The 12,728-nt window shown below is 40.9% G+C and overlaps 1 protein-coding gene across 6 annotated transcripts in view; it reads left to right on the top strand.

The window, feature by feature from the left end:
* Nucleotides 1-12,728, top strand: part of TAB3 (TGF-beta activated kinase 1 (MAP3K7) binding protein 3) — a 68,593-nt gene that overhangs the window by 19,554 nt on the left and 36,311 nt on the right. For all 6 annotated transcript variants that reach the window (XR_004058375.1, XR_004058374.1, XR_004058376.1 and 3 more), the window contains exons 3-4: nt 1,750-1,834; nt 2,086-2,189. The gene's annotated coding sequence lies outside the window, so the exon portion shown is untranslated. The remainder of the gene's footprint in view (nt 1-1,749; nt 1,835-2,085; nt 2,190-12,728) is intronic.

Below are 12,728 nucleotides of genomic sequence, written 5' to 3'. Positions count from 1 at the left end.
TTAGTGTGTACAAGGCACTGGAGCCAAAAGAGCATGTTTGGTTCTTGTTCTCAAGATTTATAGTGAAAAATCCTAGAGGAGACTAAAAAGTTAATATACTAAATGTTGAAAGTGATAATCCACACACGGTGACTTTTATAGGCATTTACGAAAGGGAGAAAACTTTATAGGCATGTAGGAAGGGGTTAACATAAATGTGGGATGGCAAAAAACAAACAAAAGGCCGGGCGCAGTGGCTCACGCCTGTAATCCCAGGGCTTTGGGAGGCCAAGGTGGGCAGATCACCTGAGGTCAGGAGTTTAAGACCAGCCTGGCCAAAATGGTGAAACCCCATCTCTACAAAAATACAAAAATTAGCCAGGCATCATGGAGGGTGCCTGTAATCCCAGCCACTCGGGAGGCTGAGGCAGGAGAATCGCTTGAACCCGGGAGGCGGAGGTTGCAGTGAGTGGAGATCGCACCACTGCACTCCAGCCTGGGCAACAGAGTGAAACTCCGTCTCAAAGGGGAAAAAAAAAAAAAAAATGTGTTGTTGTATCAGAAAGTAGAAAAAATATTACACATGGTAGAAGCAGCATTCATGTCAGTGCACAGTGCTTCTTGCTCATACTTGAAGTTCATTTTTTTTTTTTTTTTGGATAATCAAAGTAACTGAGAAATTAAAAAATAAGAAAGTTTGGTAAACTGCTAAATTAAATATATGATATAAACAGTGTATGTTATTTTAGCTCTACTGTGTTTGTAAAATGAAGTTTACTCAGGAGATCAATTAGAAACTTGTGTGTATGATAGCTCTGATAAAAGCCAATATATGCCCTAAAATGATAATATTAACATTGAATTACTAGGTTTACTGAGAATGCAGATAATCTCTAAATGGGGAGAGTGCTTATCTGTCAAAATAAGTGAATAAGGTTACTATTTCTCTCTCTCTCTCTCTCTCTCTCTCTCTCTATATATATATATATATATATATATATGTAATATATATATATATATATATATGTAGTTTTTCACAGACCAGAAACAGGATTTATAATAGAGGTAGCAGTTTTCAAAAAGTTATATACACTGTATGCTATGCAATTAAAAATCATATAGGCTGGGCATGGTGGCTCACACCTGTAATGCCAACACCTGGGATTACAGGCCCAGGTGGGCGGATTGCTTGAGCCCAGGAGTTTGAGACCAGCTTGGGCAATATGGTGAAACCCTGTCTCTATGAAAAATAAAAAAATTAGCCAGGTGTGGTGGTGCACACCTATAGTCCCAGCCACTTGGGCAGCTGAGATGGGAGGATCACTTGAGCTTGGGAGGTCGAGGCTGCAGTAAGCCGTGAGTTTGCCACTATACTCTAGCCTGTCTCAAAAAAAAAAAAAAAAAAAAAAAATTATATGCACCCTTCATAGGCCTGGGCTTAATCCTCTCTTTTCTAAATAGAATGGAGGCTCAGGATGCTGAGTCAGAACCAGGTGTTGACTTAAGAAAATAAGTAGTGGACTTGTTTTTCTTTTTGAACTTCTGCTGTCTTCTGTGGGATAATGTAGAATTTACTTGCTGTAGAAGATATTTAAAGAAAAGAAGATTCAGCTTGTAAGGATACTTGGGAAAGAGCCAACCTGCCCTGAAAGTGTGGTCTAGCATCCTGTCTGCTGTTACTTTGAGGCACCAGAAGTCTACTAGTTTTTGTTACTTTCTATATTGAGTTGGGAAGTTAGCAAAAAGATAACCATCTTTTCGTTTTCTCAGATTTCTAGACTGCTGAAAAGAAGTTGCTTTCAGAGCTGGAGATGTGAATAAAATTTCTGTGCCAGGGTTGATCAACCATCTTGAGGTATATTTTTTTTTCTATTTTTAAATAACTATATTTTTTAGAACAGTTTTAGTTTTACGGAAAAATTGAGAAGATGGTACAGGGAGTCCCTATATACCCTGCACTCCATTTCCCCTATTATTAACAGCTTACATTAGCATGGTACATTTGTTACAATTAGTGAACCAATATTGAAACATTATTATTAACTGAAGTCTGTACTTTATTCAGATTTCCTTAACTTTTACTGAACATGTTTTTTTCTCTTTCAGGATTCCATCCAGGAAACCCCATCACAGTTGGTTGTTATGTCTCCTTAGACTCCTCTTGGCTGTGACAGTTTCTCAGACTTTTGTTTTTGAGGAGTACTGATGAGGTATTTTGTAGACTATCACTCAATTGGGACGTGTCAGATGGTTTTCTCGTGGGTAGAATGGGGTTATGGGTTTTGAGGAGGAAGACCACAAAGATAAAGTGCCACTCTCACATTCTCATCACACCATGCAAACAGTCCATACTATCAACATGACTTATCACTGTTGATGTTGACCTTGATCACCTGGCTGAGAACGTGTTTGTTAGGTTTCTTCACTGTAATCTTTTTTTTTTTTTTTTTTTAAACACCTCTTTCCTGTATTGTGCTCTTTGGAAAGCAGTCACTGTGTGCAGTCCACACTGAAGAGGTGGGAGGTTATGCTCCACCTCCTTGAGGTGAATTATCTATGTAAATTGTTTGGGATTTCTGCGTGGGAGGCTCCCCCCAACCCTCATTTATTTATCATTCATTCATTTATTCAGTCATTTCTTTATATCAGCATGGGCTCATGGCTATTTATTTTATATGTTGGGTTATAATACAATACTATATTTTGGTGTTCAAAATTTTCCAGCTTTGACCATTGGGAGCTCCTTCAGTTGGCTCCTGTGTCATTTTGACATGCCCTCATCGTCATGGGATTTTGATTTTTTAGTACTTCCTTACTTTCTGGTACTACAAGATGCTCCAGGCTCATCCTATATATTCCCTGCCCCAGTTTTAGAATCATCCATTTCTCCACAGGGCCTTGGTTCCCTTTATTCAAGAGAGAATGCAATTAGAAATCAAGATCTAGATGCTGGGTGTGCTCATTACTCCTGGGGTATTATTGCCTCTGTGTCCTCTCAGCTGAAATTTCTGCGTATGTAGTCTCTATATATTTATGCATATTTATAAATATTCTTGCGTATAAGTTTAATGTGGCAGCTAACAAACATTCTTGGGGGTGTTAAGTTTAAATTAAATATGAATATATTGTTTCTGGAGGCCATATTTAAATTGAAAATGTTTTTGAGGATTATTTTATTTTTTTTTTTTTTTTTTTTTTTTTTTTTTTTTTATTATACTTTAAGTTCTAGGGTACATGTGCATAACGTGCAGGTTTGTTACATATGTATACTTATACCATGTTGGTGTGCTGCACCCATCAACTCGTCAGCACCCATCAATTCATCATTTATATCATGTATAACTCCCCAATGCAATCCCTCCCTCCTCCCCCCTCCCCCCTCCCCCCTCCCCATGATAGACCCCAGTGTGTGATGTTCCCCTTCCCGAGTCCAAGTGATCTCATTGTTCAGTTCCCACCTATGAGTGAGAACATGCGGTGTTTGGTTTTCTCTTCTTGTGATAGTTTGCTAAGAATGATGGTTTCCAGCTGCATCCATGTCCCTACAAAGGACGCAAACTCATCCTTTTTTATGGCTGCATAGTATTCCATGGTGTATATGTGCCACATTTTCTTAATCCAGTCTGTCACAGATGGACATTTGGGTTGATTCCAAGTCTTTGCTATTGTGAATAGTGCCGCAATAAACATACGTGTACATGTGTCTTTGTAGTAGACTAATTTATAATCCTTTGGGTATATACCCAGTAGTGGGATGGCTGGGTCATATGGTACATCTAGTTCTAGATCCTTGAGGAATTGCCATACTCTATTCCATAATGGTTGAACTAGTTTACAATCCCACCAACAGTGTAAAAGTGTTCCTATTTCTCCACATCCTCTCCAACACCTGTTGTTTCCTGACTTCTTAATGATTGCCATTCTAACTGGTGTGAGATGGTATCTCATTGTGGTTTTGATTTGCATTTCTCTGATGGCCAGTGATGATGAGCATTTTTTCATGTGTCTGTTGGCTGTATGAATATCTTCTTTTGAGAAATGTCTGTTCATATCCTTTCCCCACTTTTTGATGGGGTTGTTTGTTTTTTTCTCGTGTATTTGTTTGAGTTCTTTGTAGATTCTGGATATTAGCCCTTTGTCAGATGAGTAGGTTGCAAAAATTTTCTCCCATTCTGTAGGTTGCCTGTTCACTCTGATGGTAGTTTCTTTTGCTGTGCAGAAGCTCTTTAGTTTAATTAGATCCCATTTGTCAATTATGGCTTTTGCTGCCGTTGCTTTTGGTGTTTTAGACATGAAGTCCTTGCCCATGCCTATGTCCTGAATGGTACTACCTAGATTTTCTTCTAGGGTTTTTATGGTATTAGGTCTAACATTTAAGTCTCTAATCCATCTTGAATTAATCTTCGTATAAGGGGTAAGGAAAGGATCCAGTTTCAGCTTTCTACTTATGGCTAGCCAATTTTCCCAGCACCATTTATTAAATAGGGAATCCTTTCCCCATTTCTTGTTTCTCTCAGGTTTGTCAAAGATCAGATGGCTGTAGATGTGCGGTATTATTTCTGAGGACTCTGTTCTGTTCCATTGGTCTATATCTCTGTTTTGGTACCAGTACCATGCTGTTTTGGTTACTGTAGCCTTGTAGTATAGTTTGAAGTCAGGTAGCGTGACGCCTCCAGCTTTGTCCTTTTGACTTAGGATTGTCTTGGCAATGCGGGCTCTTTTTTGGTTCCATATGAACTTTAAAGCAGTTTTTTCCAATTCTGTGAAGAAAGTCATTGGTAGCTTGATGGGGATGGCATTGAATCTATAAATAACCTTGGGGAGTATGGCCATTTTCACGATATTGATTCTTCCTATCCATGAGCATGGTATGTTCTTCCATTTGTTTGTGTCCTCTTTGATTTCACTGAGCAGTGGTTTGTAGTTCTCCTTGAAGAGGTCCTTTACATCCCTTGTAAGCTGGATTCCTAGGTATTTTATTCTCTTTGAAGCAATTGTGAATGGAAGTTCATTCCTGATTTGGCTCTCTGCTTGTCTGTTGCTGGTGTATAAGAATGCTTGTGATTTTTGCACATTAATTTTGTATCCTGAGACTTTGCTGAAGTTGCTTATCAGCTTAAGGAGATTTTGGGCTGAGACGATGGGGTTTTCTAAATATACAATCATGTCATCTGCAAACAGGGACAATTTGACTTCTTCTTTTCCTAACTGGATACCCTTGATTTCTTTCTCTTGCCTGATTGCCCTAGCCAGAACTTCCAACACTATGTTGAATAGGAGTGGTGAGAGAGGGCATCCCTGTCTTGTGCCAGTTTTCAAAGGGAATTTTTCCAGTTTTTGCCCATTCAGTATGATATTAGCTGTGGGTTTGTCATAAATAGCTCTTATTATTTTGAGGTACGTTCCATCAATACCGAATTTATTGAGCGTTTTTAGCATGAAGGGCTGTTGAATTTTGTCAAAAGCCTTTTCTGCATCTATTGAGACAATCATGTGGTTCTTGTCTTTGGTTCTGTTTATATGCTGGATTACGTTTATTGATTTGCGAATGTTGAACCAGCCTTGCATCCCAGGGATGAAGCCCACTTGATCATGGTGGATAAGCTTTTTGATGTGCTGCTGAATCCGGTTTGCCAGTATTTTATTGAGGATTTTTGCATCAATGTTCATCAGGGATATTGGTCTAAAATTCTCTTTTTTTGTTGTGTCTCTGCCAGGCTTTGGTATCAGGATGATGTTGGCCTCATAAAATGAGTTAGGGAGGATTCCCTCTTTTTCTATTGATTGGAATAGTTTCAGAAGGAATGGTACCAGCTCCTCCTTGTACCTCTGGTAGAATTCAGCTGTGAATCCATCTGGTCCTGGACTTTTTTTGGTGGGTAGGCTATTAATTGTTGCCTCAATTTCAGAGCCTGCTATTGGTCTATTCAGGGATTCAACTTCTTCCTGGTTTAGCCTTGGGAGAGTGTAAGTGTCCAGGAAATTATCCATTTCTTCTAGATTTTCTAGTTGATTTGCGTAGAGGCGTTTATAGTATTCTCTGATGGTAGTTTGTATTTCTGTGGGGTCAGTGGTGATATCCCCTTTATCATTTTTTATTGCATCTATTTGATTCCTCTCTCTTTTTTTCTTTATTAGCCTTGCTAGCGGTCTGTCAATTTTGTTGATCTTTTCAAAAAACCAACTCCTGGATTCATTGATTTTTTGGAGGGTTTTTTGTGTCTCTATCTCCTTCAGTTCTGCTCTGATCTTAGTTATTTCTTGCCTTCTGCTAGCTTTTGAATGTGTTTGCTCTTGCCTCTCTAGTTCTTTTAATTGTGATGTTAGAGTGTCAATTTTAGATCTTTCCTGCTTTCTCTTGTGGGCATTTAGTGCTATAAATTTCCCTCTACACACTGCTTTAAATGTGTCCCAGAGATTCTGGTATGTTGTATCTTTGTTCTCATTGGTTTCAAAGAACATCTTTATTTCCGCTTTCATTTCGTTATGTACCCAGTAGTCATTCAGGAGCAGGTTGTTCAGTTTCCATGTAGTTGAGCGGTTTTGATTGAGTTTCTTAGTCCTGAGTTCTAGTTTGATTGCACTGTGGTCTGAGAGACAGTTTGTTATAATTTCTGTTCTTTTACATTTGCTGAGGAGTGCTTTACTTCCAATTATGTGGTCAATTTTGGAATAAGTGCGATGTGGTGCTGAGAAGAATGTATATTCTGTTGATTTGGGGTGGAGAGTTCTATAGATGTCTATTAGGTCCGCTTGGTGCAGAGATGAGTTCAATTCCTGGATATCCTTGTTAACTTTCTGTCTCGTTGATCTGTCTAATGTTGACAGCGGAGTGTTGAAGTCCCCCATTATTATTGTATGGGAGTCTAAGTCTCTTTGTAAGTCTCTAAGGACTTGCTTTATGAATCTGGGTGCTCCTGTATTGGGTGCATATATATTTAGGATAGTTAGCTCTTCCTGTTGAATTGATCCCTTTACCATTATGTAATGGCCTTCTTTGTCTCTTTTGATCTTTGATGGTTTAAAGTCTGTTTTATCAGAGACTAGGATTGCAACCCCTGCTTTTTTTTGTTCTCCATTTGCTTGGTAGATCTTCCTCCATCCCTTTATTTTGAGCCTATGTATGTCTCTGCATGTGAGATGGGTCTCCTGAATACAGCAGACTGATGGGTCTTGACTCTTTATCCAGTTTGCCAGTCTGTGTCTTTTAATTGGAGCATTTAGTCCATTAACATTTAAGGTTAATATTGTTATGTGTGAACTTGATCCTGCCATTATGATATTAACTGGTTATTTTGCTCGTTAGTTGATGCAGTTTCTTCCTAGCCTCAATGGTCTTTACATTTTGCCAAGTTTTTGCGATGGCTGGTACCGGTTGTTCCTTTCCATGTTTAGGGCTTCCTTCAGGGTCTCTTGTAAGGCAGGCCTGGTGGTGACAAAATCTCTAAGCATTTGCTTATCTGTAAAGGATTTTATTTCTCCTTCACTTATGAAACTTAGTTTGGCTGGATATGAAATTCTGGGTTGAAAATTCTTTTCTTTAAGAACGTTGAATATTGGTCCCCACTCTCTTCTGGCTTGTAGAGTTTCTGCCGAGAGATCTGCTGTTAGTCTGATGGGCTTCCCTTTGTGGGTGACCCGACCTTTCTCTCTGGCTGCCCTTAAGATTTTTTCCTTCATTTCAACTTTGGTGAATCTGGCAATTATGTGTCTTGGAGTTGCTCTTCTCGAGGAGTATCTTTGTGGCGTTCTCTGTATTTCCTGAATTTGAATGTTGGCCTGCCCTACTAGGTTGGGGAAGTTCTCCTGGATGATATCCTGAAGAGTGTTTTCCAACTTGGTTCCATTTTCCCCCTCACTTTCAGGCACCCCAATCAGACGTAGATTTGGTCTTTTTACGTAATCCCATACTTCTTGCAGGCTTTGCTCATTTTTTTTTCTTCTTTTTTCTTTTGGTTTCTCTTCTCGCTTCATTTCATTCATTTGATCTTCAATCGCTGATACTCTTTCTTCCAGTTGATCGAGTCGGTTACTGAAGCTTGTGCATTTGTCACGTATTTCTCGTGTCATGGTTTTCATCTCTGTCATTTCGTTTATGATCTTCTCTGCATTAATGAGTCTAGCTGTCAATTCTTCCACTCTTTTTTCAAGATTTTTAGTTTCTTTGCGCTGGGTACGTAATTCCTCCTTTAGCTCTGATAAGTTTGATGGACTGAAGCCTTCTTCTCTCCTCTCGTCCAAGTCATTCTCTGACCAGCTTTGATCCGTTGCTGGTGATGGGCTGCGCTCCTTTGCAGGGGGAGATGCGCTCTTATTTTTTGAATTTCCAGCTTTTCTGCCCTGCTTCTTCCCCATCTTTGTGGTTTTATCTGTCTCTGGTCTTTGATGGTGGTGACGAACTGATGGGGTTTTGGTATAGGTGTCCTTCCTGTTTGATAGTTTTCCTTCTGACAGTCAGAAGGACTCTCTGTTGGTCTGTTGGAGATTGCTTGAGGTCCACTCCAGACCCTGTTTGCCTGGGTATCAGCAGCAGAGGTTGCCGAAGATAGAATATTGCTGAACAGCGAGTGTACCTGTCTGATTCTTCCCTTGGAAGTGTCCTCTCAGGGGTGTACTCCACCCTGTGAGGTGTGGGGTGTCAGACTGCCCCTAGTGGGGGATTTCTCCCAGCTAGGCTACTCAGGGGTCAGGGACACACCTGAGCAGGCAGTCTGTCCGTTCTCAGATCTCAACCTCCGCGTTGGGAGATCCGCGGCTCTCCCCAAAGCTGTCAGACAGAGTCGTTCGCGTCTGCACCGGCTCCCGCTACTTCCCCTGTTGGTCTTCAGCTGTGCGCTGTCCCCAGAGGTGGAGACTACAGAGACAGGCAGGCTTCCTTGAGCTGCTGTGAGCTCCACCCAGTTCGAGCTTCCCAGCGGCTTTGTTTACCTACTTAAGCCTCAGCAATGGCGGGCGCCCCTCCCCCAGCCTCGCTGCTGCCTTGCGGATAGATCGCGGCAGACTGCTGTGTTAGCAGTGAGGGAGGCTTCGTGGGCGTGGGACCCTCCCGGCCAGGTGTGGGATATATTCTCCTGGAATGCCTGTATGCTTACAGCGCAGTATTGGGGTGGGAGTTACCCGATTTTCCAGGTGTTGTGTGTCTCAGTTCCCCTGGCTAGGAAAACGGATCCCCTTCCCCCTTGCGCTTCCAGGTGAGGCGATGCCTCGCCCTGCTTCAGCTCTCGCTGGTCAGGCTGCAGCAGCTGACCAGCACCGATTGTCCGGCACTCCCTAGTGAGATGACCCCAGTACCTCAGTTGAAAATGCAGAAATCACCGGTCTTCTGTGTCGCTCGCGCTGGGAGTTGGAGACTGGAGTTGTTCCTATTCCGCCATCTTGCTCCGCCCCTCGAGGATTATTTTAATATAAATATTTCAGTCTCATAGTATATCTCTTGAGACTATAACAGAATATGAGATAGATGCAGTGAATATGTGACTATTTCAAAATGGTTTCTATTGTAATAAAAATCCTATAGGATGACTGTTTCATAAATTATTTAGAAGGCTTAATTTAGGGGAAATAATAACTATTGTATTCCTCTCTCCCTTGTTATTTGGTAGCACCTTTACATATATGCTTTAAAAATCTTGAAAAATGGAACTCTTGTCTCTGCCAGTAAAATATCATTTGTTATGCCTCAATATCAGCCACTTTTTATTACTGTTTAACTTGAATAATTCACACTCTAGTATAAAAACTCTTCTGTTTTAAAAGCAAGGTTTGGTTTAAACTGTTGTTAAGAGTTATGACATCATCATAGTCTTACCAGGTAGCCAGTAGTATGGAAGAATAATGGTTAAGAGCATAACCTTAAATTTGTATCTTAGTTTTGCTACTGGCTGACTGTGTAACCACAGGCAATTTATTTGCCCTCTCTGAACTTCAAGTTTACTTATTTGTAAAATGTGGATGATAATATTACCCTCTCATGGAAGTATTTTGGGGATTAAATGAGGTAAAGCACTTAGCACAGTACTTGGTACACAGATACGGCTCAATAAATATGATCTAAAATCAAAACCTCCAAAGCAGCAAAAAAATGGGTGAAAGCTTGAAAGCTTTATACTCATATAGGTACTGTGTTTTGTTCAACAATTATTACTGGGCCAGACCAACCAGAAAAATTAATGATTCTTTTATTTTGCAATCCTAAAATTCCTCTCAAGACAAGGCTAACTTTCCTTCAAACTTGGGAAATGCTCACTCACCTCACTACCTTAATATGCTAGCAGTGGCTGTCAGCCCAAGAAAGTGTTGCCTCTCTAGAGGCCACTTGGGGGTGCTACTGAGATTTTATGGGAGGGGCCAGGATGCTAAATACCTTTCATTGCCTGGAATAGTCTTGCATGACAAGGAATTCTTGTGCCCCAAATTATTGTATCAATAGTATGCCGTTGAGACACACTAGAGTACACTGATACTTACTATTGTATCTTTAAACCTTTCTGCAGAACACATTTTGGGTGTCACAAACCCAGGAGATACCTAGATGAGTGAAGCAAGGCCAGGCTGCAGTGCTTGGGACCAGCTAGGGAGTATAGGAACTAGGCAAACTGTCCTTTCTAAAAGGGGAGTGGTACCTTAGCTTCAGCCAGTTGTTGCCTGCAGTTGCTAGATCATGTGATTTTTCAGAGAAAAGCTAGATATGTAAATTTTTATGTGAAATCTCCCAGCTTTTTTTTTTTGAGATGGAGTCTCGCTTGTTGCCCAGGCTGGAGTGCAGTGGCCAGATATCGGCTCACTGCAAGCTCCGCCTCCCGGGTTTATGCCATTCTCCTGCCTCAGCCTCCCGAGTAGCTGGGACTACAGGCGCCCGCCACCTCACCCGGCTAGTTTTTTTTTTTTTTTTTGTATTTTTTAGTAGAGACGGGGTTTCATCGTGTTAGCCAGGATGGTCTCGATCTCCTGACCTTGTGATCTGCCCGTCTCGGCCTCCCAAAGTGCTGGGATTACAAGCTTGAGCCACCGCGCCGGGCCAGTCTCCCAGTTTTAAATGTAGCTCAACTTAAAACAAAACAACACTGCGGCGGCCAAACCAGGCAAATCTGTAGGCTGAATTCATTGCACAGACCATTGGTTTTACTACCTCTGATACAACTGTTTTAGGAAGTGACCTAAAATTCTGACAGAGGTAAAACACTTTGGGCCATAATGGCACCACCCTGTTTATTTGCTGAGCTCAGAAAAAAACTGTGGAAACAAAGCACTAGATGTCGACATCATTTTCTAGAGTGTGGGGAATTGTGGCATTAGAGCAGAGCTCTGGGGGAGCTTCCTCTCTGATTGGGAGGAGCAATTCTGTTGGGAGACATCCTAGCAACTGCTTTTTCAGGAACAGAAACCACTGTGCCTTGTGTTACCAGCAGTCTTGAATTAGGGAGGTAGCTGCACCACTGAAGGAAGCCTCTGATTCCACTGCTAAGCATAGCATCTGGGCCCCATAGTGTATCTTGCCTTTAAGAATCCTCACAAAGCTGACATGCATTAAAGGCTTAAAACTCTGCAGAATCTCTTGGTTCATGTGGCCCCTGAACTGTGTGATGATCATAGGGTTTATGTCTTTAGTATTTCTTCTTTCTTGATCTAGGGTTACCGCCTACACAGCTCCACAATCCACAGCTGTGGCCATCTGGACTTTAGTGGGGGTGTTTCAAGGGTATCCCAGGAGTTTGGTCATGCCTGAGCCTAGCCTGTACAGTTTAGATACTGCTTGAGTCCTCTGTCTGGTTTTAAAGTGACAAATCATTATTCAGCGCTTATTGTATTAAGCCCATTATAATGTTAAGGAAAAAACTCAATGTGTATTTTGCTTAGTAGTTGTTGCCTTCATTGATATATATGGACAAGAATAGATTATATGCTTTGACCTGCATGGTAGCCACATCTGTAATATGATACTATATGACAGTGTTTTCATTTTGTTTTCTATTGGATTAAATACAAAAGTACAGCGTAATACTTTACTGTAAAACTTTGTGTTTTTAAAGGAAACTGACTATATGAGGCCCTTCTTACATCACTGTAAAGAAACACCCAAGGCAGGGTCATTTCTAAAGAAAAGAGGTTTAATTGGTTCAGAATTCTACAGACTGCATAAGCATGGCACCAATATCTGCTCAGCTTCTGGTGAGAGCCCCAGGAAGATTAACAATCATGGCAGATGGTGAAGCAAGAGCAGGCATGTAATATGGCAAGAGCGGGAGCAAGGCGGGTGGGGAAGAGGTCCTAGAGTTTTAAACAATCAGATCTTGAGTGAATGGAACAAGGACTCACCTAGGATGGTGCTAAACCATTCACAAGGGATCTGCCCCTATCATCCAGTCACCTCCCATCAGGCCCCACCTGCAACATTGGGAATCACATTTCAACATGAGATTTGGAGGGGAAAACATCTAAACTGTATCACTGAATTTATTGGCTGGAATATTTTCTATTTGTAAACAGAAAGCCTCCCAGTGAGCAAAATGGAAATTACTTTTTTAAAGTATTTTAACATGATATAGTTATCAAAAAATTAAGTTTGAGTGTTATATATTACAGTGAAATACTAAATGATTATTCATGTCATTTAGTGCTTATGTGAGTGAATGTTTGTACAGGGCAGAGTGCTAACCACTATTAAGATTACATACATAATCCCTTAAGGAGGATATGTGTTTACCAGTTTAGATTCCTATTTGTTGCGAAAAGTCAGTGTATTTATCATC

The sequence above is a fragment of the Rhinopithecus roxellana genome, chromosome 7 (genome assembly GCF_007565055.1).
Source record: "Rhinopithecus roxellana isolate Shanxi Qingling chromosome 7, ASM756505v1, whole genome shotgun sequence".
In the NCBI taxonomy this organism is placed as follows: domain Eukaryota; kingdom Metazoa; phylum Chordata; class Mammalia; order Primates; family Cercopithecidae; genus Rhinopithecus; species Rhinopithecus roxellana.
Note: the sequence above shows the minus strand (reverse complement) of the source record. Positions and strands in the feature narration are given on the sequence as shown.